This window comes from Gossypium hirsutum, chromosome D03, assembly GCF_007990345.1.
Source record: "Gossypium hirsutum isolate 1008001.06 chromosome D03, Gossypium_hirsutum_v2.1, whole genome shotgun sequence".
Classification (NCBI taxonomy): Eukaryota; Viridiplantae; Streptophyta; class Magnoliopsida; order Malvales; family Malvaceae; genus Gossypium; species Gossypium hirsutum.
In genome coordinates, this window is record NC_053439.1 from 53,362,060 (window position 1) to 53,385,339 (window position 23,280).

Below are 23,280 nucleotides of genomic sequence, written 5' to 3' on the forward strand. Positions count from 1 at the left end.
CCATTGAATCGTCCACTAGCCCTACCTCTTCTTCTCCCACGAGATGAATTTCCTCCACGCCAGTCATTGAAGTTTGTTTCGTTGGTGCCCTTTCCACCACGAGAGTATTACGACCTACTATAAAAGGCATTCTCAACAGACACATTATCATACCTTTTCATCCTATCATCATGAGAATAAAGAGAGCCTTGCAACTCATCAATTGTTAACACACTCAAATCTTTTGATTCTTCTATAGCTGCAACTACATGATCATATTTCCTCGGTAAACTCCTAAGAATCTTCTCAACTACCCTTTACTCACTTAAATCCTCACCATATTTTCGAATTTGATTCACAACATCAATTATTTTTGACACATAATCATCCAGAACATCATCATCTTCCATAATAAAATTATCAAACTTCCTACGCAGAGTTTGAAGTTTGACAGTCATCACCTTTGCAGTACCTTGATATGCCGTTCGCAGCATGTCCCATGCTTCTTTCGAACGCGTCACCGCTTCAATGCGAGGAAAAATTGATTCATCTACAGCTTGTTGGATAAAAAACAAAGCTTTAGCATCCCTCTTTCTTATATCTTTGAGAGTCTCAACTACTGCCTCCTCTTCATCGTATCCATTTTCCACCAAGTCCCATAGGTCTTGGGACAAAAACAAAGTCTTCATCTTAGTGCTCCAAACTCCATAGTTGCTGCCTTGAAAAATTGGTATCCGAGCTACTCGAGGCCTGTGTTTAAACTTATGATGGCAAGCAATCAGAATGGAGGTTGATGGTTTACCTCTAATAAAAAATGTTGGTGATGTGTGTGAGAGCTTTATATTTGGGAAACAACATCGAGATTCATTTCCAAAGGGTAAGGCAAGGAGAGCTTCCCAACTTGCTGAACTTATTCATGCTGATCTTTGAGGGCCGATGAGAACACTTTCTCTCAATAACAACAGGTACTTTTTAGTCTTTGTTGATGACTATAGTAGAATGACATGGGTGTACTTTGTCAAAGAAAAATCAGAGGCTCTTTCAGTTTTCAAGAAGTTTAAAGTAAGTATTGAGAAACAAAGTTGCCAGCCTATAAAGACCTTGCGGACAGATCGTGGTGGAGAATTTCTCTCTACTGAATTCAACAAATTCTGTGAAGAATCTGGCATTCAACGCCAGCTAACAGCAAGCTACACTCCTCAACAAAATGAAGTCGCTGAGAGGAAGAATCGAAGTCTTGTTGAGATGGGAAAATGCTTACTTAAAGCTAAAAATCTTCCAAAAAGTTTCTGGGCAGAAGCAATTCACACAGCAGTGTACATCCTCAACCGATCTCCAACAGCAGCTCTAGAACAAAAAACACCATTTGAAGCTTGGCATGGGTGGAAACCTGAGGTAACTCATATGAGAATTTTTGGTTGCATTGCATTTGGGCATATTCCATCTCTAAAGAGAGGAAAGTTAGATGATAATAGCACTAAATGTATCTTTGTTGGGTATAGTTCTGAAACTAAAGGATATCGATTGTATAATCCTTTATCTAAGAAGCTATTAATTAGTCGTGATGTTGTTTTTGATGAGAAAAGCTCTTGGAATTGGAAGGAATTACAAGCAGGTTCAGAAGCATTACTTGAAGTTGGTGAATGTCTCGACACTCATCCGAGTCAAGAAAATGAAGATGGAAGTTCTTGCTCATCAGCACCAAACAGTCCTTCAGTAATTCCAAATACCACTTCATCAAGCTCTTCTTTATCAGAATCACCACCTAGAAAATGGAGATCATTGGCAGAAATTTATGCAAGCACTGAACAATGCCAATTCGCCCAAATTGAAGATCCAATTGTCTTTGAACAAGCAATCAAATCCAAGGAATGGCGAGATGCAATGGATGATGAAATGAAAGCCTTGGAAAGGAACAAGACGTGGGAATTGGTAGATCTTCCAAATGGAAAAGAAGCTGTTGGGTTAAAATGGATTTTCAAAACTAAATTCCTGGCTGATGGTTCCATTCAAAAGCATAAAGCAAGACTGGTAGCACGAGGGTACATGCAGCGTGAAGGGTTAGATTTCCAAGAAACTTTCTCTCCGGTAGCAAGATTTGACACCATACGTGTTATTTTGTCAATTGCAACTCAATTAAGTTGGGAAATTTATCAGTTCGATGTCAAGTCGGCCTTTTTAAATGGGATCTTAGAAGAAGAAGTATATGTGCAGCAACTAAAAGGTTACGAGGTTACAAATCAAGAAGAGAAAGTGTATAGGTTGAAAAAGGCTCTATATGGCTTAAAGCAAGCGCCGCGAGCCTGGTATGGAAGAATTTATGGACATTTTAGCAATAATGGTTTTCAAATAAGTCCCAGTGAGCCAAATCTATATGTGAAAAGTAGAGGTACTTCTGAGATTCTCATTATTTGCCTTTATGTTGATGATTTGATTTATACTAGCAATAGTAGTGCTTTGTTGAATGAGTTTAAAAAGCTGATGCCAGACGAATTTGAAATGACTGATTTGGGGTTGATGAGTTTCTTTCTGGGGCTTGAAATTAAACAATGTGCAGAGGGTATTTTTATGTCTCAAGAAAAATATGTGAATGATCTCCTTGAAAAGTTCAACTTGAAGGACTGCAATCTCGTGAGTACTCCAATGTGCACCAATCAAAAATTTTGCTTAGATGATGGGGGAGAGAAAATTGATTGTCAATTGTTTCGAAGTTTGATTGGGAGTCTGTTGTATCTAACAAATAGTAGACCTGATATTTTGCAAGCAACAAGTCTCTTGTCTAGATATATGCAGAGTCCAAGCAAGCATCACTTTGGAGCTGCCAAGCGAATCTTGCGCTATTTGAAGGGGACAAGCTCATTTGGAATATGGTATAAATTCTCTAACAATCAAAGACTGTATGGTTTTTCAGATAGTGATTTGGGTGGTTGCATTGAAGATCGCAAGAGTACAACTGGTTACGTTTTTACTATGGGTAGCGGAGCTATTTCATGGAGCTCAAAGAAGCAACCAGCAACTGCGTTATCATCGTCGGAGGCTGAATATATGGCTGTTACTGCTGCTGCGTGTCAAGCTGTCTGGATACGAAGAATTCTTGGTGATTTAAAGCAAACACAAGTGGAGGCAACTACCATCTATTGTGATAATCAGTCAACAATTGCAATGACAAAAAACCCTGTTTATCACAGTAGAACAAGACACATTGAAACACGTCATCATTTCATAAGAGAGCTGGTTGCAAAGGGAGATATCAAGTTGGAGCACTGTTGCACTGAAGAACAAGTTGCTGATTTGTTCACAAAGCCACTTCCACCGAAGAAGTTCATTTATTTGAGAGAATTGTTGGGTGTTGGAGAGTTTCTACCTTAAGGGGGAGTGTTAATGGGTAATGTAGAAATTATTTACTGATTGAATAATTTATACGTTGAGTCAGTCAAAGTCTGTTGTAAGCCTGTTTTTAATTCCAGTAGTGTTCCTTTTATTTAGGAGATGTATCAAGATTCTATTAGAGTCCTAATATATCTCTAAGTTGTTAGCTATTTCAGTATTTAAACTCTTCATGGAATAAAGTGTTTTGGCATCACTGTTATCAATTTCTCTAAATTCCCATTGCTTCCATTGCAGTTCTTTGTTCTGTTTTTTTTAGCAGCAGCCTTTTTTTTCAACATCGACTTGCAGCAATTACCTGACAGAAGAAAATTTTCCATATCAAACAATGGCAGTGACAGAAGCTCCTGTAGAAAAAGAGAATCAGATCTGATCCAAAAATAAGCTATTTGAATTTAAAAAATATATACAGGCCAAAACTTACTGGATCAACATTAAGCCCCTTTTTTAGTGAGTCTACTTCATGATAACCCTGCAAATAAGGAGAGAAGTACACAACATTAAGCCCCTTTTCCTACTCAGGACTTTTGTGTGTGTTTGACTAATATTTCTATGATCGCGTTTATCTGTATTTGATTCCAATTCATTGAAATCATCCATGTATTCCTTGAATGAACGTACAATCTAAGACTCATAAGAAAAAGGACATAAAAGGATCATAAGACATAAAAATCCAAATATTTAAACTACAAATATTTCTGTCTGCTTACTAATATTCAGGTAGAATAATCTGAGTTCAACAATTGCTTACAAATAAAGTAACAAACATTTCTGGCCAATATATATATATATGTAACCCAGAGAATTAATAAAAAGAACTGATATTTTTGGTTGTATCACTTTATACTTTGCAAAAGATGAAATAAACTGCCCGTCAAAGAAATTAAAGGGATGACAAGTTGTACTTATATGACAGTAGGAATAGCTGAGAAAGGTTAAAATTTTCATTGGTTAAAAGAGAATCTATTATTACAACAGAGGATTAAACTTGATTTTTGCATCATTTATTGAAAGGATTGAATAGAAAACTAGTCGACAATATATGATTGCCTATTCAAGTCATAATTTGCTCAACAAAAATCAAAATTCGGCTCTAAGTGAAAAAAAGAAAAAAAAAGAACAAAACAGAACCTGAGAGCCAAAAGACAAGTTATTCTGTGTACACCTCCAGAAGACTGATATAGACGCTTTCATTGTAATAGGAGTTTTAGTTTTATTTATTTATTATATCAGGTTAGACTGATATAGACGCTTTCATTGTAATAGGAGTTTTAGTTTTATTTATTTATTATATCAGGTTTTATTAAGAGTTCTAATTTTACTTATTTTCTCTATTATATTAGGTTTTTATTTCCAAGTTAAGAATTCTACTAAGACTCTTTCCTTTGTTATTAACAGACTAAAAAATGCTGCCAATATGAAATAAAGAGATAAGCAATTATTCTATCAAAAAGAAACGATATTATGAGAGGGGGTTCAGTTAAGGATGAATTTGTCTTTTGAGTAATCATAGGTCGAAGTAAGAATTTTTTCTCGTCGGGCATAGCAACTTGGTATCAGAGCCAGCTGTCATGGGTGACGAAAAGACTTTAACAACCAAGATGGAGGCTTTCATGGAACAAATTGCTACAAGGCAACAAGCATTAGAGGAGCAGCTGGCAATATTATCTCTTTCGGTCCAAAAGATAACGAAAGGGGATTCAGAGAAAAATAATGAAGAACAGGGCAGCAACAGAGGCGGGAAAAGGAATTCAGACTCGCAACACGGTGGGTGCATGGTGCCACGATACTCTAAGATGGAATTTCCCACTTATTATGGTGTTGGAAATCTTTTAGGGTGGCTGAAAAGATGCGAAATTATTTTTGGCAATCAACAAACTAACGAAGAAGACAAAGTAGGCTTAGCTTCATTCCATCTCTTAAGAGAGGCACAATTGTGGTTTGATCAAATGGAAGAAAAGGCATATCTTGATTGAGGGCGCTTCAAAGAGTGTTGTCATGTAAGGTTTCGGTCACCTATGAGTAATAACCCCTTGGGGGAACTTGCCTGCTTGAGACAAACTGGGACTATAGAGGAATATCAACGCCAATTTCAATCACCATTGGCTAGGACTGCTGATCTTAAATCTCGACAACAAGTAAACCTTTTTACTGTCAGATTGGTAGAGAAACTTAGAATTGATATTGAGATGCAACAACCGGAAAACCTTGGAATTGTAATGAATATGGCTTGAACATTGGAACATAAACAAAATGTCTTTTTCTAAACTATCATCTCGACCTATCCTGAACTGGCTAACTTCCCAAAACACTAGCAGCAATTCAATCATTCCAACAACTAAGAGCATTGCAAAGGGAGGGGGATAAACAACAAAACCAACTGGGAACAATGGCAAAATAGGTTCTTCTGCACCATTTATTAAGAGACTGACACGGACAGAAATGGAGGAAAGAATGACTAAGGGGTTGTGTCATAATTGTGAGGAGTACTATTCCATGGGACACAAATGTAAAAGGTTATTTTGGATAGAAGTACCAAACGTTGAAGGCAAGCAAGATGATGATGAGGTAGAAGATTTTGGATAAGTTCTGAAGTTTATTCTGAATTTGAGCTTGAGGACAAGCTCAACTCCAAGGAGGGGAGTAATAATATGGACGCTTTTATTACAATAGGAGTTTTAGTTTTATTTATTTATTATATCAGGTTTTACTAAGAGTTTTAGTTTTACTTATTTTCTCTATTATATTAAGTTTTTATTTTCTTCATACACTCTAATTTAGGAATTCTAGTAGGACTCTTTCCTTTGTTATTAACAGTCTATAAAAGGTTGCCAATTGAAATAAAGAGATAAGCAATTATTCTATAAAAAAACGTTATTTTTTAGAGGGGGTTCAGTCAAGGACGAATCTACCTTTTGAGTAACCATTGGTCGAGGCAAGAATTATTTCTCATCTAGACCTGCGACTAGATCCTACGCCAAGGCGCATAAGAGACTGTTTCTAAATAAACTTACCACATCAAGCCTAAAAATTTAATAATGCAAGAACAAATTACCAAGAAAGAAAAGTCATGCCACTACTATAAGTTACAGAGTCATGTTTTCTACAATAATTTTCATGATAAAAGTAAAATCTAAAGCTCCATTGATTAAAATACTAATGACAAATTGGGTGCTTCTACTCAAAATGTTTACCTGTAGATTGATGTGAATCTTAGCACCTCTGGTACAATCAGGGGTTAGAGGAAAATGGAACATTAACTGTTCATCTTTCATTTGCACAAGATCTTGATTACTAACGGGATTTGTTAGCTTTTGGTTCTTAATATCTTGTAGCATTACTAAGAAAGAAGCCAAAACTTTGTTTACTATTTTTTCCACTATGCTAAAGGCCTTAGCCTCTGATATTAATTCCTCTGTTTGGTCCACAATAGCCTCAACTTTCAATGAAAAAAAATTTCCACTAAACTATAAAAAATTATATTTTAATCACTAATATTTTTTTTAGTGAAAAAATAATAAATAGAAATACAAGTATCAACTATTGAAAGACTCTAAAGGTTTTTGTCTCGTTGGATAGCTGTAACCACCAAATCAAGAGATACTTCAAATATCTGAAGGGAGGTCTGCCAAGAGAGACTAATCTTTGCCAATTGATTTGCAATTAAATTACACTACCTAGGAACATACTTAATTTTCCATTGACCTTCAGAACGCAAAATACGTTTAACTCTTCTGAGCAAGGTAATACCAAAGTCCACTGACTCCTCTATAGACAAGGCACTAACCACCTCAAGGTTATCTGCCTAAATCCTGACTTTCTGTAGCCCTTATTTAATAAAATGAGAATTCTATCAAGAAGACCCTAAAGTTTTGCCTCCAAAGGCGAACATCTGCCTAAATAATGATTAAAGCCCAAAATCCAATTGTCAGCCTAATCACGAACCACCCGACCCACAAATGCATTTTCGGAAGCTCTAGCCACTGCCCCATCAAAAAATAAATAGACCCAATTGCCTTTATAATGGGAATGAATTTCTGAATTTGGTGAATTAGGCTTGGCCTCAATTAGAAAAGGTTCAAATTGTTGGGCCCAATTGAGAGAAACTTTTACAATTTCATAAGTCATCCAGTTAATGTTTTGGAAAATGAAAAAACTCATGTTCTTCCAAATTCTCCAAGCAATTAATCCAAATAAGCTTGACTAAGTAATTTCCTTATCCTACATCTTAAAATGGCAACAAAGGTTAGTCGAAAACCAATTTTGAAGGGAATTAGAAAAAAACCTGGATATCTTAGGAAGGACTACAAGCTTCCATCCTTCCTTAGCCGTCAAACAGTCTTAGAGTACATGCATAATGTCCTCAATATCATGACCACATAAAGAGCACGCAATGTTTTGTCCAATTCCTTTCTTAACGCGCTCTGAATTAGTACGAAGCCTCTGCTTGACCACAAACCAAAGAAAAAGACGAACTCTCTGTGGGTTTTGATATTTCCAAATAGACTTTCAACTATATCTTTAGGACTTCAAGAATCTTCTTTTAAAGCCTAGTAAGCATTACGAACAAAAAAAGATCCTCAACCAGATTGAGGACAAATGATCCCATCCTCTCCACCAATAGAGTGAGAAAGGGGGATACTTACTATATGCTTTATCACGTCATCAGGTAGCCAAATACAAAGCAAATCAACTTTCCAAAAACCATCAAGAAGAACCCAATCCCTCAAAGTGCTCTCCAAACCTAGGCTTGCATGAGTTGGGACATAAGAAAAAAGAGGACCAACTTTCAGTATCCAAGAATCTTTCCAACAACAAATTATAGAGCCATCACCTACAGACCACATAAGATTCTCACAAAAAAAGGGGTCACAAATTAGAAAGGGAACGCCAAAGATGAGAGCATTGATTTTTGTTGATGGAATTTGGAAGCTGATTCTTTCACCCATATTTCGAACAAAAGACACAAACTCATAAAATGCCCTTTCTAGAGACTAGATTGAACACAATCTTCATAAGGAAGGAATTATTTTGGTCTTCGAGGTGCCGAAACCCAAGGCCCCCTCAAGATCTAGGCTAACAAATGGATTCCCAATCTACTAAAGTTGTTTTTGGATGCCCAGCAAAACCACCCCAAATGAACTGTCTTGCTATCCTCTCTATCTCATCACACACACCTTTCGGGATTAACAAGGACTGCATAAAGTAGTTTGAAATGGCTAAGAGAACTGATTGGGCAAGAATGACAACTAATTGGGTAAGAGTGACACGTTTCGCAAAGGAGAGTTTCCTAACTTCCTAATTTTGAGTTATAGTGACTTGGTACATTAACCCAAAAGATATTATCTAATTTGACCATGAACTCTAGTTAAAGTATTCGATTTCATCCTTTCTCAACCTTTTTTAACGATAATTCTAAACAAATTATCAAAAAATTATTTAAATTTTCAAAAAAAATATTTATTTTCTAAATATAAAATATTCACTAAAGTATATTTATCTTTTACGGGTTTTTTTATGCAAGGTTAATGTTGTAGTAGCTAGGGATGTTCATAGTTCAGTTAAAACTGAATTAATCATTTTAAATAGTCTAATTCGATTAATCAGCTAGTGGTCGAATTTAATTCGATCGAAAGTCGATTAATAATTTTTTAAAACTTCAGTTATCAATTAATTCGATTCAAAATCGAATAATTAATCGAAATAAATAATATATATTATATACAATTATTAACTTTTAAGATTTATGTAATATTTCTATAGTTTTATTTATTACTTTCAACTCCATTTAAAAGTTTTTGAACTATTAAAAGAAAGGAACATTAGCAATATTCTTATTATGTTTTATACTTATTTTAATCAAAAGATAAAAATATATATATAAATTTCAATTAACCGACCAAATTAACCAAAATATTTCAATTTAATTAATGTATTTGAAAAAACTTCAATTCAGATCATGGTTAAAACTTTTTATATTTCAAGTAATTCGGTTCAAATATTAATAAAACCAACCGTTAGAACAATGCAATCGATACCCTTACTGAATGCTTTTAACGGGACCGATTAAATTATCCAACGAATTCTACAATAATAAATTTAGAATTGAATTGGAGTTTGTTCGTATATGAAATACACACAAAGTCCATGTAAACCATTCTTGGCAAAGCCAATCCTTGAATATCCTCTTGTAGCACTTGAGCAGGTCCTGCTGGCGGCTCACTAAAAATTTGCATGCCATCATTCTGGTTCGAAGAAAGACAAAGCATCAGCTAGCCGATTCGCTTCCCCATGCACGTTCTGAATTGAAGTCAGCAAAGCCAAACCATTCTTCCAAGTTGTAAAAACTCCTGATTCAAACACAAAAGCATCCCAATAAACCATTAAAAGATTCTATTCCAACGTCAAATACATTTCGACTTACTTGACCGCAATAACAAGTAGCAATTAGTCAAGCCGTGGTTTCTTGGCCAGCTTCAGTCTGCCTTCTCTTTTTCTTAGAGAAGCACAAGCAATTACTGAGATTTATAAATATAGACACGAACCATAAATGAAAATTTGGGGTTGGAGTATTAACAGTTCATCCACTATTTGCACAATGTCCTTGAAAAGGATTTGCCAAGTTCAAAATGTCGTAGATCTTAACATAAGTCGTTGCTTATTTCTTCTTGCCTTCTTGTGGTCACAAAAGACATTTTCCTGGATATGCAAAGTAGACAATTAATAATGATTTATCCGAAGAAAAGAAATGAGAGAAAGGAGACCCAAAGACAAGATGATTGGTACCATAAATTACGGCTAATACACTGATGTAAATCATAAATGATGCACTTTACCATCCATCAGTCTGGCTTCTAAGTTAATAATTTTGATCTAAATCCAACATCTACTATTGCCATAGATATCGCACTTAATACTATCGGTATAGTCTTCAGAACTGGATTCTTCGAGGGAAAAAGAAAACTAGATTCGCTTTGCTAAGAAAGCTTATTTGGTCCCTATTTGTTGAAATCAGCCATGAAATATGGCCATGCACTTTGCAGCTTAAAAGACCATACACTCTGAACATCATTTAGGAAAAACATTACGGTATGTTTATTTTGATGATAAAAAAATGTCGAAGAGAGGGAAGAAACGACTGCAAACCAAACATTACCTAGTAAAATTTAAAAGTAAATTTCAAAAGAAAAGAACTTTCCCTGAATCAGACTGTTGAATTGAGTGAGGAAGGGGTTTGTAAATCTCAGCCCAATCTCAGCTCAAACAGGTATTTGTTGACTGGAAATGCATTTTTAGATTTGTTATCTGCTTCAAAAATGCATTTGTCAACAAATCCAGTCCGATCCAAGACACCGGAATACTGAACTGCATCTTGAATTAAGGGTCTTGGGGGTGACTCATCGGTTCAAGCACTATCCACTATCAACATCCTTCCCCTATATAATATAAACTTCGCAAAATAAAATACTGAAACAAATTAAAACAGATTATAAAAGAGATTGTGGAGCTTGGTTCATCGCTCCTTATACTATTTACTATCTACATCCTCCCCTATATAAACTCTGCAAAAATTTATTAAAACAAAATATAAAAGACAGTGGTTGGTTCATTGCTTCTTTTACCATCTACTATCTATTTCCTAAAAGTTACTAAAAAGAATTAGTAACAGAAACATCAGCAGATAAGGAAAAACAACTACAAAATTTGCATCTTTAAAAGGAAACACCAAAATGGTGAGAATGAGACTTAAGACTAGAGTGATTTTGCTTACGGACGGGCAAAAACCGAAAAGAACAAAAATGACCTAAAGTGAAAAGAACTCCTCCACACAACTGAATAGCATTTATGTTCTCCAATAACAAAATTTACCCTTATATAAGGCAAATGGCCGAATGGCGCCAGCGTTTCAAATAGGGTAGGCATAGTGGTTTCACAGCCGCTATTCAAAATAGCAGCTGTACAGACCAATATTTGCACAGGCCAAAACCCAAAATTACAATAACCCAACAGGCCCAATCTATAAAACCCATTACCCAAAACACATCAAAAAATAAGAAAACCCTAACCCTAGCCTTTGACAGCCTAGCGCCGCAGCCACCGACTTCACCACTTGCTCTCACCCACCGCCACCTGCTCAGCCGTTCCTCTCACATCAGCGCCATACTGCCCACGTGCCTGCAACAGAAGTGAAAATAGATTAAAAAAATAAGTTGTAAATGGCTATAAGCGCCATGTAAATCTTTTGTATAAGGGTTTTTTTTTCTTTTTTTCCCAGTATTTTGGTTTTCTTGTACAAGCATTACAAAAAATAATAATAATAAAAAGCAAAACAGTTTCAGGCCTAGACGAATCACAGGCAGTAAAAACAGAAAAGCCAAGGTTTATTTTCTTTTTCATTTTCTTTCTCTTTCGAATCCATCCACAAGCATATACGTTTTTGTACATAATTTATACATCTACATAATAAAAGAAAATCAGAAGAAGAAAACAACACCTGCTCGTAGATCGCAAAAAAGAGAGAGAGGAGTATTTGGGTTCTCCGACCGCCGCGCAAGGCGGCGCTGGCGCCGATGACCGGCGGCCAGCGCGACGGCGTTTGAGTTGAAAACCCGAAAAGGGTGACTCAAATTTTGAGCGAAATAGGGCAGGGACATCACCATTATTGAAGATTTCTAATGGGCATAACTTCATTTTTGAGATCATTAGTTACTTCATGCGTCAATGTCATCATATGCCGGTATAGAATTACAGAGAAGATGGTATCATGAATAATAGCACGATAGCTGAGGTCTGTGATCAATTCAAAATCAGACATCACAGTTCATCACTGTAATAAATTGCAAACAATGACTGAGACTTACGAGGGTTGGAATGTGAGGTTACCATCTGCCTTCCTCGGTTTTCGAACGGTTATCGGGACTTTGACTGGGGCAACACTGTTTTCTCTAGTTTACAAGTCCAAAGTAGTTCTACCTATTGAAGTAGAAATCCTTGTTCTCTGGTTTCAATTGAGCAAAATGAATCCAATCTGATCAGAAGGAAAAAGGTTAAAAGCTATTTAGTAGAGTCAGATGTGCCAAAGGCAAATGATACGAGCCCATGACAAACAGGGTCGTCCCAGAGAATTCCACAAAGGGTTGGATGTTGAAAGAAGATCATTCCTCAACGAAAGGATTCTAGAGGGAAATGAATGACAAACCGGGAATGTCCCTATGATGTAAAGATGACCATTTTTAGAGGAGTACTAATCCTGAGTGAGATTGCTAATCCTATAAACTCGGATCCAGTCAAGAAACATGTCGTTTAAAGAAGAAGAAAGGACCAAAGTGAAAACCCGCAAAGGGCACTTTGAAAAAAAATGAAAATGAAAAATGAAAAATGAAGAGGCTAAGGGGAAAACCTGCAAAGGGCATCTTGGGCTAAAGGGGATTTGAGTTGAAAACCCGAAAAGGGTGGCTCGAATATTGATCAGAATGGGGCATGAGGTGATTAGAGCAATTCAAATTTTGATCAGATTGGGGCATGTGGTGATCTTGTTATACATGAATCAACAAGAAAGGGTAGGCGACATCTTGGGGCATCGACAAAGCAATGTAGATCTCCTAAACACATGTCAAACTCAGAATGGTCTTCAGAAAGTTTGTACAGAGAAGTTCAAGCTGCGATATCTGGGGCACCCAATTCCCCTATTATTTATATTAAATTTGTTGTTCTTGGAATATTTTTTTTCTTTTCCAAGATAAACATTCCCAATCAACTTCTTTATTATCATTCTTTACTATTTTGGATAATTTATTCATTTTGAGTTATGCTCAGAACCAGCTTTATTCTTATCCATTGTTATACCCTTTTTGCAAGCATGTTGCATTGGAATAATGATTAATGGACTAATAAAACTTTCACAAAGGAAGTTTTTCATATTTTTCTGAAAAGTTTCTAAATAATATAGGAACCTGAAACAGGACTATTGTTTAGAACACGCCAAATTTAAAGGTTGGAAATTTGAGAAGGAAGAGTTTAAGTTTGGACTTTCTCTTTGGATTTTGTTATCAAATGCACTGATTGAACAAAATGACAAGATGCCGTGTTAACGATAAAGCTTAAATGAACAAGCAAGCAATGATTATCAGGCAAGAGAAAGAGGTTACCTCGGAAGAAAGATCCTTCATTTGCACATGAGTATGACATCTTGGGAATGGTGTGAGGAACTAGAACGATTCAGATCCTGAATTGTGATAAGAGAGGATTGAAGGAAAGGCCACATATTTCTACCCTTGGATTACAGTGGGAGAATGATGGTACAAATTTTGCGCCCCAATGGATTAAACTTTGAGGTTCATAGTGGGGGGCAACCTGGCTAAATGTTTCTTCAGAAACGCCAATCAAGCAAGAAGGCATCGTAACACGTTAGTCACAAAGCCTTAATAAACTTCGAGTAATGACAACCTAAGCGGAATCATTCTCGAAAAAAAAATTTCATTCATCCATTCATCATTCACACATGGCTAGTTAGGAGCATTTGATTCATTTTGATCATGCCATCCTAATCATTAGGCATAATTAGGTTCATTGTACAGGTCATGTTCCCCAGAGAACAGATCAATGAAGACATCAGATCTTGCCTCCCTGCGTTGACAGCGAAGCAGATCGAAGACAAACCTTGCCTCTCTCGGTTGTAGTGGAGCTGGTTGAAGACAACAGATCTTGCCTTCCTGCTTTGACAGCGAAGCAGATCAAAGACACAAACCTTGCCTCTCTCGGTTGTAGTGGAGCTGGTTGAAGACAACAGATATTGCCTTCCTGCATTGACAGTGAAGCAGATCAAAGACACAAACCTTGCCTCTCTCGGTTGTAGTGGAGCTGGTTGAAGACAACAGATCTTGCCTTCCTACATTGACAGCGAAGCAGATTGAAGACACAAGCCTTGCCTCTCTCGGTTGTAGTGGAGCAGGTCAAAGATAGCAAATCTTGCCTTCCTGCATTGACAGCGAAGCAGATCGAAGACAAACCTTGCCTCTCTCAGTTGTAGTGGAGTAGGTCAAAGATAGTAGATCTTGCCTTCCTGCATTGACAGCGAAGCATATCGAAGACACAAACCTTGTCTTCCTCGGTTGTGAGCAGGTTGAAGACAGTAATCCTATCTCCTTGAGATTACAGTGGAGTGGATTAAAATAAAGGATATTATCTCTCTAAAGTTACAGTAGAGTAGATCGCATCAGGTCTTATCTCCCTGAGATTACAGTGGAGCGGATTAAAATAAAGGATCTTATCTCTCTGAAGCTACAGTAGAGTAGATCGTATCAGGTCTTATCTCCTTGAGATTACAGTGGAACAGACCGAGAAATTTCAGATTTTACCTCCATGTGGTTACAGTGGAGTACATTGAAGCCGATAATTCTATCTCCCTGGGCAGCAGTGGAATAGATTGAAGATTGCAGATTCTGTCACCCTAAGCAGTAGTGGAGCAGATCGAAGATGGTGAATCTTATCTTTCCAATACAGTGGAGAAACAGATTTAAGCCATTAGTCCTATCTCCCTAAGCAGTAGTGGAGTAGGTTAAAGATTGCAGATTCTGTCACCCTAAGCAGTAGTGGAGTAGATCGAAGATGATGAATCTTATCTTCCCAAGATAGTAGGAAGTATATTTAAGTCACCAGTCCTATCTCCCTGAGCAGCAGTGGAATAGGTTGAAGATCACAGATCTTATCTCTCTGAAGTTGCAGTAGAGTAGATCACATCCAGTCTTATCTCCCTGAAGTTGCAGTGGAGTAGACCAGAACCAAAAACATCGTCCCCCTAAAGTTGCTGCGAAGAAGATTGAAGCTACAAGTCGAAACTCTCTGAAGTGCAGTGGAGTGGATCGAAGCAACAAGACACAGTGGACTGAAATGAAGCTACCTGAAGAAGAAAGGCACCAAGAAGTCGAGACCCGATGAGGCTGGGCAAAATTGGTCTTTGTAGGTCTTTGCTCTGTTCTCGTTACACGACAACGAGCAAAGAGGGGTAGCTGTACAGACCAATATTTTGCCCAGCCCAAAACCCAAAATTACAATAACCCAACAGGCCCAATTTATAAAACCCATTACCCAAAACACATCAAAAAATAAGAAAACCCTAACCCTAGCTTTTGACAGCCTAGCGCCGCAGCCACCGACTTCACCACTTGCTCTCACCCACCGCCACCTGTTCAGCCGTTCCTCTCACATCAGTGCCATACTGCCCACGTGCCTGCAACAGAAGTGAAAATAGATTAAAAAAGTAAGTTGTAAATGGCTATAAGAGCCATGTAAATCTTTTGTATAAGGGGTTTTTTTTTCTTTTTTCCCAGTATTTTGGTTTTCTTGTACAAGAATTACAAAAAAAATAATAATAAAAAGCAAAACAGTTTCAGGCCTAGACGAATCACAGGCAGTAAAAACAGAAAAGCCAAGGTTTATTTTCTTTTTCATTTTCTTTCTCTTTTTAATCCATCCACAAGCATATATGTTTTTGTACATAATTTATACATCTACATAATAAAAGAAAATCAGAAGAAGAAAACAACACCTGCTCGTAGATCTCAAAAAAAGAGAGAGGAGTTTTTTGGCTCTCCGACCGCCGCGCAAGGCGGCGCCAGCGCGGATGACCGGCGGTCGGCGCGACGGCGTTTGACCGGCCCCCTTCAATTCTCGGACCCTCCCCTTTTTGCAGAGAAAATAATAGCCTTTTTTTGAAAAAACAGAAGAGAAATGAAATTTTTTAAAGGATTTTGATTTATATAGGGCCCTTCAAACGACGTCGTTTAAGGGCTGGCTTCAATGGCTCAAAACGGCGTCGTTTCTGCCTTAGGACCCGCGTATTGACCCGACCCGACCGTAAGGATCCGCGTGTTTTGGAATGTTGGGATATTTGCGCATAAAGTCCCACCGCTTTCATTCTGTCGTGCAATAAGGTCCCTTTTGTTTTTTAAATTTGGCCGCATAATTTCCTGTGCGTTTCATTTTAACCCGTGCCAAAACGCTGCGCATAACGATGGGAATATTTTCCCAATCAACCCTCCGTTCTTTGAGCACATTATATTTTGGTCCCTGGGATTCCCTTTTTGTTTATTTGCATTTTAAAACCCCAATTTTTGTTGTAAAATCCAATTTGGTCCTTTTTTTGTTATTTTGGTTATTTTATTATTAAAACCAATAAATTTAATATTTCTATTATTATTATTACTTATTATTATTAGCTTTCGTTTTCCTTTCATTCATTTATTCATTATTATTCCATTATTATATAAATTAGTATTGCATTACTTTTTTATATTATATACTTTATTTATTTGTTTATTTTTCTAATTTATATATATATCTATAGTTATCTAATTATATCATTTTATTATTTTACTATTTACTTCTAGCTTTTTATACTTTCAAAATATTATTATTATTATTATTTACTCATTTATACCTTTTAATTTTTAGTTTTTGTTATATATATATACAAACATACATATTTTAAATTTATATACGTGTACATATTTATATATATTTTATATACTTTATAATTTATATATATATATTCATACATATTTTTTTAAATATATTTTCAATCACATATACACATTATCATTATTTAATCGTTTATATATATATATATATATATTAAACTTTGTTATATATATACATGCATAGATTTTTACTTTTACAACTTTATTTATTCTTGTGTTTTTATTATTGCTTTATCTTATATTTATTTATGTGTTCATCACTATTTTTATGAAATGTTAGCCCTAGTTGTCTATTATTTCATGTATAATTGTTTTGTCATCTTTTATTTATTTATTTATCATTTTGTTGTAGTTATTCATGTTATGTTTACATTTCGTATTTATTATTTTTTTGTTACCCATATTAACATTGTGTTTCACGATTTTAAAATAAGCAAAATTTCGTGTTTAGATTTGAGAAAGTCGTACCCTAACTTACTGGGTTTCGATTCTCGCAATAAATTTAAATACACGAATTTTTCAAACTCAAGTTTTAAATGATCTCGGGAATAAAAAAGATCGTGTCCTAACTTACTGTCGCGATCCCTTTTTTAAATGTGAGATAGCTAAATATCTTTTAAATTTCCGGCATTCATTTGCGCATCGGGAATTCGAGACATTGTGTCTAACTTACTGGATACGATTCTCTTACTCGATTAACGTGGAATATGCTCCTTTTCTCGAACATTTTCAACATTTTAATACAAGGATCGTATTTTCAAAATTCTTTAAAGTTTTCAATTCTCGACAACAAGACATTAACTAATCAACTAGGTACCAATTTTGGGCGTATTGAGGGTGCTAATCCTTCCTCGTGCGTAACCGACTCCCGAACCTATTTTTCTGAGTTTCGTGGACCAAAATCGTTGTTTTAATAAAATCAAATCGTTTATTAAAAACAACCACTTTTCGAGGTTATCCAATCACACCTTATCAAAAAATGATTTGTGGCGACTCCCGTTTTATTTTTCAAAACCCAAGTCGACCCCGTTTTCATCCAAAAAATGGTGTCAACAGTAGCAGTATCCGCTACTGCTAAAGATCTCAATAGCAGCGTCAACATATTTTCTGATGTTCTTCAAAACTAAGTAAATAGAGAAACAGTACAAGATAAGGCGGAATCCAAAGTAGAAAATAAATTGTAGAGGAGTAACGTAGTGGCTGAGATAAGGTAATTGACACTGTAAGTAGAGATATTTTAGGGTTTCGAAATTTACCTTGCAAAAGAGGATTTGGATCTGAGTAATGGTGAGATCCTTGCTTGCCGGCCTACGCTGAGAGATGAGGGTAGGAAGGAGTTTCCATTTAAAGAAAATTTTAATATTTTAGCCCCACAAATTTTTTTTTGGAAAAATAAAAGTTGATTGATAATTTTAGCAAAAATTAAATTAATTAATTTCATAATAATTGAAAGAAATGGAATTAAATCAACCCAGAAATTAAATACATGCAAATAATAAACTAAATAATAAAATAGATTTGATCAAAAATAAGGACTAAAATGAACAAAAAAAATAACTAATAAAGCTTTACCGTGAAAAAATTCACTAATAAAGACTGACCTAAATCAAATTTACCATTTAATTTTGAACCGGCATATGCTAAACAGCGCAACAAAGGTACAAAGCAAAGGAATAAAACCCTAAACTACAATAAAAATAAATGGGCCTATAATTATTGGGCTCTACTTGGGTTTTAGTTTTTGTTCCCTGTTACTTTTGTTTTGTTGTCATTCTCTTTTTTTTTTATGATAATTTATGTATAAACTCGGTATGATGGTTAATGTGTTCATCACCCCAAGTGTGACTTAAGTTTAAGTTGCATTAGTCGCATTACTGTTAGGACTTAATTTCAGTTTTATTAACACAGTTACATTGTAATTTAATATTCAAGTTTCATTTAATCCTTTCTCCTAATTCCAAATCTTGGTTCTTACCTTTTTTTATCAACACGGTTCAAGCAATTATAATTAAAATAAATCTAATTTAAAATACAATCGAATTTAAAATCAAAGTATATTCTAACTTAGACTGAATAAATCTAAACACCACTCACGATTTTAGTTCAGAATAAATCTAAAAAGAACCTAAACTAGAATTAATGGGCATGAACCTAAACAGCATTTTGCAATATGGTCCTTATATTCCATTAAAATGTAATAATGCGACATGATAATATTGTATCACATTATCACTTGGGCTTATTTAATTTTTAAATTTTTCAAGTGATGAATTGACATAATCTCTTATTATCACATCATCACAAAGTAACAAAATTTAAGTTCATGGACCAAATTAGAAAGAATTCAATGACTAAGATGAGACATGAGTGCTTGATATAATTTTTCTTTCATAGGGCTCAAGCTTGAAGGACAAAACATGGGTACTTAACATTATCGATTCATAACATTTTAATCATTTTGTCCAACCCAACTAAGTCTAGCATGGCAGAAGTTCTATTTTAATTATTTACACATAATCGTTTATTATTATATTGTGAAATATTATATTAACAATTATGAAATACTAAAGTAATGGTTCTTTGTAGGTTAATTAAAGTTAACTTTATTGACATGACATGTGATGGTCTGGGTATATGCTTCATTAATTACTCAAAAAGAAATCACTAATGAAGCTTTACCAGGAAAAAAATACTAATAAAGAGTTATAATCGAATATAAAAGCCCAAGGAGCTAAATCGGAAATAACCCAATTTTATTTTGAACCGGCAACAATAGTAAAAGCAAAAAGATAAAACCCTAAACTATAACGAAAACAAATGGGCCTAAAAGTGTTGGGCTCTACTTGGGTTTTAGTTTTTATTGGTTTTACCTTTGTTTTGTTGGCATTCTCTTGTTTATCTTTGAAAAAGTTCTTCCCAAATTGTTGGGTATAGATACTAGTTGTTACATTTTTGGTTAGTAGGTAGAGGGTGAAACCAAGAAATTGTTTTAAAGAGGGCAAAAAATAAGTAAAAATTTAAAGAAAAAATCTGTAATTTTGTTATATTAATTTGTGATTTCTTAAACACTAAAGGACCATATAAATAATTTTTTATTTTTAAGGGTCAAGACTATTGCTTATCTCTCCTTTCACCTCGTTGTTGGTTGGCGTAATTATAACTAGAATGAACCCAATTCAAAGTACAAAAAGACTTAAAACCAAAATAACTCTAAACATGGTAAACTAATGGTAAGACTTAAACTCGAAATAAATCTAGAAAAGTACCCAACTAAAATTTATGCATGGTGAAGACTTGAACCACAAGCTAGCCATAAATCATCACCTTTTCGGGGATCTATCAGTGAAGTATTGAACTCTTAATAAGAATAAGTAACTCTAAAAACCAAAATAATCCATAACATGAACATTGAGTTCATATTACTCTTTGAAGTTTTAGACTCCTGATAACAAACCAAAAATTCAAACATAAATCCTCACACAGAAAACATACTGTCTGTATTGTCAGTTCATCAACATCCCAATAAACCATTAAGATTGTGTTTCAAAGGCAAAAAGATTTTGACCTATTGTTACTCAGTTAAAGTAAAGAAAAGAAGCAATTACATAACTCGTGGCCTCTTCTGCATCCCAGCCAGCTTCAATTTTTTTTCTTTCCTCCTTCTCGATCCGTTCTTTCAGTCTCTTCACCTCTTCTTGATCCTTCAACATTTCACGAGCCTTTGCCAACTTATTGATGATGTTTTGCACCTTTTGTTGAGTATTGGCCTGCAATGCAACAAACTTCCAGCAGCAGTAATGCTTACATGTCTGTTTGAAGATTGAACCAAAAGCAACTTTCTTTTGTTTAAATTTTGTATTTTTGTGATGTTAACAAGTTGACAAGTTGCTTGATATTTAAAGCTAGTACTTTTAGATTTGAAATTGATGGATGTAACAGCTGAATTTTTTCAGCTTTTCTTTTGTAATATTTTAGTTGGCAACTTGCCAAATTTGGTGGGAGTAGTTATGTTTAGGTAACTGACTTGTTGCTTTTGTAACCCTTATATATTTTGAAATGGAAATGAAAGTAGTAAGGGTGGACTTTCTCATTCGGTTTTTTTCTTTAGCCTATCAATTGTTTTGCTTGCTGTTTTCATGAGCTTATGCTCTTTGTTGTTCATTGTTGCTGCTGCCTTTTTTTTTTTTTTTTTTCTAACACCTTTGCCTCTATATCTGTGATGTCTTTTAGTTCAAGCATCTTTGGGTTACTTTTTATTTTATGATCAACTTCAGCTAGTGAGGTCATAATGATGCTCTGAATATCTGCAGGACTAAATAAGAAAGTTGTTATCAGTATGAGGGTTTTTTTTTGAAATATCTCAGTGAGCACATTACATTGTGCTCATAAATGTTGAACCCTGCGACAGCAGACGTCTTCTCTTGTGACAGTTTCATATTGTCATGATTTGCCCTGGCATCACTGCTGCCTTCACCCAAATCATAGTATATCTCGTTGTCTACAAAACATAAAGGTAACCAATTCAAGTAAAAGGGCTAGGGTTTTATAAAAACATTAAGTTTGTTATACTGACGGTTTAAGTATGTCCAGAACAAATTGTCCAAATCACAAGAAGGACTTGTATAATTTGGCACGGGAAAGTCCAGCAGAAACGGAGAAGCCTATAGGAAAAAGAGAATCAGATAATGATCCAAAAATAAGCAGATCAAATAAAGAAAATGATGCCAAAACTGAACATATCAAATTTATATCCTTTATTTGGTGAGTCTGCCTCATGATAACCCTGTAAAATGTAAACAGCAATTGCATAGAATTAAAAATTGACAACTTTCCTACTCAGGATTTTTTGTGTCAGTGTTCGTCTGATATTTCTTGTTTTGATTTGGTCTCTTATGAACAAGTGGGAATCAATCAAACAGTGTTGAAATGACAGTATGAAGTTTAAATGCTTATACTATCTAGTAGTATCTCTCCTATAGTAATACTGAATTTTTTAAACTGGAACATAAAACTTGAATGCACAGTATGATCTCCAATGCATGATTGCATATTCAAGTCGAATAAAGGTCATAAATTTGCTCTGTAAAACTCAAAATTCAGTCCTTACCATCTCTTGTTTTTTTTGTTGCGGTTTCAATATTAGTTTCACTAGTGTCTCTCCCACATATGCCAAGGTTAAATTTACCTCCTTTGCTGGTTCCTCTTAATCGATAACCTACATTTGTAATATATAGATGGATAACAAAGTAAAAGAAAGAACACAACACGAGATGAAATAAAAATTAGTATATATCCATCACTCTGAAGATTGTTTCTCGATGAACTTACCCCATTGTCCATATAAACTCAATAACACCAAGACACATTACCAACAAAGCAAAGTTATGCCTCAACTACTCTTTATTAACCTGATGGCAAGGTTGTTATACTAAGTTACAAACTTATTGTTCAATCATTAACATGGTATCACAAAGGGGTCTACCGTTCCTTTTGCCATATGTAATCCCTAGTTCTTACCTCAGGGTTGTTGTGAATCTCGGCTCCTTTCCCAGTGTCTGGGGGCAGAGGAAGGTAGAGTATTAACTGTTCATCCTCTTTTTGCACAAGATCTCCTTGAATACTAAGAGGATTTGTTAGCGTTTGGTTGGTAAAAAGCCTTAGCATTTCAACACAAGAATTCAAAACGTTGTTTAGCATTTTTGTGACTGTGCCGAAAACCTTTTCCTCTTTTATTAATTGTTGCATTTGGTCCACAATGGCCTCTTTCTGCGTTGCCGGAATAGGAAATGAACAATGATATATCAAAGTTAATTATATTGATCTAAAATGTCTAAATCCACCATAGCTAAGTCCAAACCCAAGCAAAGGTTGCGCCCAAGCAAATGATGTGAACATTTTGCCAGACAAATCACAATAGGTGAGCACTTTTGAGCCTCTAAATTGGTTAGATCAGAGCACGAAAATGTCTAAACCCACATGACAAGCTCTCTTTGTCCAAAAATAGCTCGAAAGATTGCCTATCAAAGTTCGTCTAGAAAGGTATAAATAACCCAACCTAAGTACACCCTCTTAACCCAATGTTACTATGATGAGTTTTCTCCAAACCCTTTCTCATCCATATATCGATATAAGCATTCGGGAACTGTATTTTTAGGCATTCCTCAATTAGACTCCAAAAAAAAAATCAATAAACACCATTAATGAACACGTACACTTAAAAAATAATATCGAACCAAATTAATTCAGTTAATTTGATCAGTTAATCGAAATTTATATGTTTTTATCTTTTAATCAAAACAAGTATAAAACATATAAAAAAATACATTGATAATGTCCATTGGTCTTGAAAGTTAATTAACTTAATCGGAATTTTAAGTCTTGAAACACTACATAATTATTAAGTTCGGTTAATTAGTTGATTTCGAATCAATTTAAC

The 23,280-nt window shown here is 35.1% G+C and overlaps 2 long non-coding RNA genes across 4 annotated transcripts; one reads left to right on the forward strand and one right to left on the reverse strand.

Annotated features, from left to right (window-relative positions):
• Nucleotides 1-9,406: 9,406 nt before the first annotated feature.
• On the reverse strand, nucleotides 9,407-19,330 carry LOC107932309 (uncharacterized). Of its 3 annotated transcripts, none has more exons than XR_005911549.1 (3): nucleotides 18,101-18,229; nucleotides 10,523-10,802; nucleotides 9,407-10,427 (listed from the first exon to the last, which is right to left on the reverse strand). It is a non-coding gene; the product is annotated as an uncharacterized lncRNA (long non-coding RNA). The 3 variants fall into 3 exon arrangements; XR_001693364.2 differs by having other exon boundaries at nucleotides 9,407-9,716; nucleotides 9,791-10,802; nucleotides 18,101-18,204; XR_005911550.1 differs by having other exon boundaries at nucleotides 9,407-10,802; nucleotides 18,101-19,330.
• Nucleotides 19,331-20,931: 1,601 nt separating this feature from the next.
• Nucleotides 20,932-21,683, forward strand: LOC121215618 (uncharacterized). Its single transcript, XR_005911551.1, has 2 exons — nucleotides 20,932-21,357; nucleotides 21,435-21,683. It is a non-coding gene; the product is annotated as an uncharacterized lncRNA (long non-coding RNA).
• Nucleotides 21,684-23,280: the final 1,597 nt, after the last annotated feature.